We start from the raw sequence: 6,000 nt of genomic DNA on the forward strand, positions 1-6,000 counted from the left end.
CTTAGTACTATTTGTGTTTAACCAGGTGTGTCACCGCCTGGCCCCCTCCCTCTCAATTTCTGTCATATCAAAAAAGAGAAGAAGGAAGAAAGGAAGGAAAGAGGGATGAAAGGAAGAAAGGAAAGGGGGAGAAAAGGAAAGGAAAAATGCCTGCTGTGACGAGTGGTGGATTCATAGTGCCTGTGCAGAACCCTAGCAATATCTCTGATACATATATATGTATGTCATGATTTTTCCAACAACGCAATAGCTTAAGCCATCTGTTGAAAGCTACCTGGAAGCCCATGACTATCCACAGGGTAGATACCATGCAGTTACCCTTGAGAAAATTGAGTATGTACTGCCCTCTAGTGGGAGTGGAGGAGACAGGATGAGAGAGAGAGAGAGAGAGAGAGAGAGAGAGAGAGAGAGAGTCGAATCCACCTTTTTATAATGGAAGAACGGGAAAGGACCTAAGCTGGGGATAAGAGTGTATCACGAAGAGATGAGATATTGCACCTGTGTGTCTGCAATAACCCTGTAATCCATTGTTCCACCTTCCCTAAAATGATTAAGAAAAAAGAATCTCTGAAATACAGGAAGAGAAGAGAGCATTGTAATAGAAAGGCAAAAGGTGGGTATTAAGGATGGTGAAGGAAGCTGGGCAGAAAGGGAGAGAAAGGCAGAAGCCTGAAGACCAGAGCCTCCTTGGAGAATAGCTCTGAGTGAAGATAAGGCCCGGGAGGCAATAGACGGTGAGGAATCCTCTGGATATCAGTTTGTGGGCACTATTTCTTCTCCAGTCACCCCGCATAGTTTCCAGCTGAATGGGAAAGGTGGACCCATAAGCCTTCCATTTGCAGCAACTTCATATCTGGAATTGTCTACACTCAAATATGTGTGTCATGAAATGTTGCCAAGGGATCTTTTATTTTATCTTATTTTTTTTGTTTTGTTGTTGCCCTTTTTTTTTCATTGCTGTAGTAGTTGTTGTTGTTGATGTCATTGTTGGATAGGACAGAAAGAAATAGGGAGAGGAGGGAAAGAAAGAGAGGGAAAGGGAAAGGTAGACACCTGCAGACCTGCTTCACCACTTGTGAAGCGACTCCCCTGCAGGTGGGGAGCCAAGGGCTCGAACCAGGATCCTTATGCCTGTCCTTGAGCTTTGCGCCATGTGAGCGTAACCCGCTGCACTACTGCCCGACTCCCTGCCAAGGGATCTTTATGCACAGGATCTCTGAAGCTCTACACTCTAGACCTGAACTCAAAGAACTCAAAAGCTGGTTTCATGGATTGTTAAAATCAACAAGCATTTCCAGACCTTGTGCAAATGGTGGAAAGGTAACTTCTTCTCACATAACTGAAACATGCAAAAGAAACACTGTGACATGCTAGATAATATTTGGAAGACACATTTCTACTTTACATTTAGAAGTGTGTGTGTGTGTGTGTGTGTGTGTGTGTGTGTGTGTGTGTGTGTGTGTATGTATGTGTCTTGGAGTGACCTGACCCCATTAGTTGAAGCCTAAATGCTGACTGTATGCAGATTTCAATAAAAAATTTTTCAATACAATTTCCAACAAAAAAATACAGTAGCTCTTTCATCATTGGTGAAATAAATAACCATGTCAAGTGAAGAATGGCTACAGAGGAAATGACACCTTGAAGACAAAGTTGTTGCCTGTCCATTCAAGTACCTGTTGTGGTTATCTCATTCTACGTAGTCATGCTTTGCAGGGATCTGTTGATTGCTTTAAATGAAGACACATTGCAGAAGCAAAGCATGTGTCTTTGAACAGTGTAGCAGCAAATTGCCAAGTTTTTATGTTACTCTGGTAAATGAGTATGAGTATGGATTGGTCCCCCTCTTAAAACTAGGGAACAGAGGCTTGAAGATGCACATCTTTGGTTGTTATAACCAAGCCGGTCCAACCTAAATCAAAAAGATCGTTCTATCTACCTGGGGACTTTGTGATACTTTCAGTCTGCATATTTGGTGTTCATAGTAAAGGCTAAGCTAGACATTTTGGGTGTTGATTCAACACAGAACCAATTTTTTTGCTTGATTGGCATGTTGTCTCTTGTGTGAGTAATATGGCCACAGGTTGGTAATCTTGCTGTGAAGACACAAGCTTTCCCCTTATATCCAGGGGAAGATGTATTGGCACACAACATGTTTCCTATAATAATGACTTTTATAATGTCCTATTAGGAGATTTCTAGCCTTTGGGAGTCCATCAAAGAATTGAGAATAATATGCAAAAGACAGGTTATCAGGAAAAGAAAAGATTACTAATGCCTACATGGGACATTCTTGAAAACTGGTTGACCTTGCATGTTACACTAAAAATGACTCATTAAGCTAGACTTCCATTTTCATGTTTATGTTTTCCATCAGCTGTACAAGGACAGAAACTGGGAGCTTCACCCAGTGAGAAATTATGATGGGAAGTAGATCTCATTGAATGTCTCGGTCAGTCACTGAACTGAATTCAGCATTTACTCAGTGGATAACCGCCTTCCACCCTAAGCAAGATGCAGAGAAAATTGTACTGATGTCACAGTAGATTACCTTTGGCAAGTGTATATAGCTTTAAATATCTTAACTATCTGGCATATATTTTCCTGGGAAATATTTTTTTTATTGTACACATTAGTACCTAGAATAAAATAGGAATCCATTAGCGAAAATGAAAGAACATCAATACAGTAGAATTAAGCACTATTCCTGACAGAATTTGATCGATCAGAACTTGGTCAGAACTAGATCTGTTTACCTCATTTATATCTAACACAGCTCTTTTACTCATAAAAGCCAGTGGATATGACACAGCAGGCAGTAAATAAGTACATTAAGCTCATATCTAAAGAAAAGATATGAATAATATATTTAAATATGGTAAGAAGCATAACTTAATATTTTATACACTGTAGAAAATCTTCTGTGGACAAACAGATATATGGCACAGGTCCCTTGTACCTCTGTCTTGTGTATCATTCCCCCCCCCCCCACAAAAATAGAAGCTCATTTTCGGTTTTGTTTTGTTGTGTTCTTTTATCAGAGCACTGCTCAGCTCAGGCTAATGGTGGTGCCAGGGATCAAGCCAGGTCTTTGGGAGCCTCAGGCAGGGGAGTCTCTTTGCTTAACAATTATGCTATCTACCTCTACCACCTCCCACCACCCCCCAACTCAGCCCCAGAAATATGAGCTTTGCATGTAAGAAAACTGAGGAAAGCAGTAACTCTTTACTGGGATTTTTTTTTTCTTTCTGAAAATATCAAAAGGTGAAAAACACCTATGAGTCATACCCAAAATCTTTCCTTTCCAACTTGTTTACGTTCAATATCTTTGAGAAGTGTGTACACTGTGCTAAGATTTTTCCTCGAGACTATGAAACCTTTAGGATCATAAGAACTCCTTGAACTGGGGGTTGGGCAGTAGCACAGCAGATTAAGCGCATGTGGAGTGAAGCTCGAGGAATGGCATAAGGATACTGGTTCAAGCCCCCGGTTCAAGCCCCCGGCTCCCCACCTGCAGGGGAGTCACTTCACAGGCAGTGAAGCAGGTCTGCCGGTGTGGTGTCTGTCACTCCCCCTCGCTGTCTTCCCCTCCTCTCTCCATTTCACTCTGTCCTATCTAACGACGATGACATCAATAACTACAACAATAATAAAACAACAAGGGCAACAAAAGGGAAAATAAATAAAAATACAAATTTTTTTTAAATGAACTTCTGGAACTATGCTGAAATAATAAATAATCTGCCACAGCGATTTGTTGACTTTGCTGAACAATAGTGCCAAAGAAAATATATAAATGGATAAAAACTATATATATATATACACACACATATACATATAGATATACATATAGATATACATATAGATATACATATAGATATACATATACATATACATATAGATATACATATAGATATACATATAGATATACATATACATATACATATACATATACATATACATATACATATACATATACATATACATATACATATACATATACACACATATACACACATATACACATACACACATACACATACACATACACATACACATACATATACATATACATGCATGGTGCCTGTGCTTTTTGCCTTGTATCCTCTGTCTTTTAAACGGAATTACTGTTTTCATTCAATATGACTGTAACTGATATAATATACGTAAATAACTTAGAAGAAAGAACCAGTTGTGATCTGATCGTCCTTTTGTGCTTTTTTTCTTTTAACTTCTCACTTAATATATGTTGCCTTGCCAGTCCATGTTCAGGGCACCAAATGTTGGGATAGCCTGAGGGTGCTTCTTCCCTAGCAAGTGCTCTCTGGGTTGGAGAGAACTCAACTAGAGCCAACCTAGGCTGCTTCGTGGGAGAGGGATCAGGAAGATAGACCCTGGAACTCTCGGAGCTGGAAAGAGACTGGTGGAAATCAGGGTGACTACGAGAGGGGGCGGAGCAAAAAGATAGTGAACCAGTGGGGATTAAACCAATGCCCTGCAGGCAGGGCAGTTCCTAGGTAACTGGTTATGTAAATAGACCACAGGGATAAGCAGGGGGAAGCTGGCCTACTGCCCAACATTGCTTCCACAAAAGTCTAACATTATGCAAAAGACAGGGGATCCCTCAGATCAGCATCTTCACCTTGACTTGGGTTCTTGGAAATATATAAATGTTGGGTCCCACACTCAGATGAATTAACCGAAAATTCTAAGGAAACTACCCAACAGTTTATACGTTGTGTGTGTCTGTGTGTGTGTCTGTGTGTGTGTCTGTGTCAGTGCTTACTCTCTTAATTAACCAGAGATAATGAAACAGAGAAACTAACATGCTAGCCTATGAAAAGCTAAAGATTGGGCCCAGGACCTCATGCATACAAGGCCCACCTCTTACCCCCACCCAGCTGAAGTGTGAAACAGTATGTCTGTTAATGAAGCAGCAAGACAAGCCAAACTGGGAGACAGAGCTAGAGGATCCTGATGAGCGAGAGAGGAAATCTTGTGGAGAGGTGGCAAATTAGGACTTTCTATATATGAATTGCACATTTGTATATGCCTTGAGCAATTACTTGACCTCTTTAAAGACTGAGCTTTAAAGAGGTTATTAGGAGTGTGTTTGCGTGTGTGTATGTGTGTGTGTGTGTGTGTGTGTGTGGTTTAGCAGAGTGTCTAACACCAATATTAATTGCTCTATGTTTGTGTGTATTTTCACATTCTTTGGTCTCTTGTCCTGCCTAGTAAAAAGAATAAAAAGGACAAAATAGCATATAGCTACAACTATCAGAGTTCATTCACATTATATGACCATACATATTACACTGAATAATGCAATTCTTACTTCATTCCAGCACAGCGTCTATTCTAAATACATGACCATACATATTAAACTGAGTCATGCAATTCTTATTTCATTGCAGCACAGCGTCTATTCTAAACAACACATAATGCATTCTTTATCCAGGAGGGAGTTTAAACAAGCTGTCTCTTAAGTAATTTTTACTTTTAAAAATTGAAACTTGTACTTTTAGAATCAGAGCACTTTATTCCAAGATGAAGCATTGGCACGATATTTTTAAAAATAATTAAATATAGAGTTTCTGATGAGATGACGTATAGTAATTACATCCAGGTCAGTGTTTCCATGGCATGAACTTGCTTTAAAAACTTGACTTCCTTGGGTAGATGACCTCACCAGTGTGTCCCAGAACCTCACCTCCCCAGAGCCCTAACAAACTAGGGAAAGATAGAAACTGGCTGGGGGTATGGATCCACTTACCAAAGCCCATGTCCAGTGAAGATGCAATTACTGAAGCCAGAACTTCCACCTTCTGTACCCCATATGGTTCCTGGGTCCATACTCCCAGAGGGGAAAAAAGAATAGGGAACCCTCCAATGGAGGGGATGGGATACAAAACTCTGGTGATGGGAATTGTACCTCTCTTATCTTACTGTCTAATCAATCATTGTTAAGTCAATAAAATATAAATAAAATACTTCACTTCC

The sequence above is a fragment of the Erinaceus europaeus genome, chromosome 7, assembly GCF_950295315.1.
Source record: "Erinaceus europaeus chromosome 7, mEriEur2.1, whole genome shotgun sequence".
NCBI classification, from domain to species: Eukaryota; Metazoa; Chordata; class Mammalia; order Eulipotyphla; family Erinaceidae; genus Erinaceus; species Erinaceus europaeus.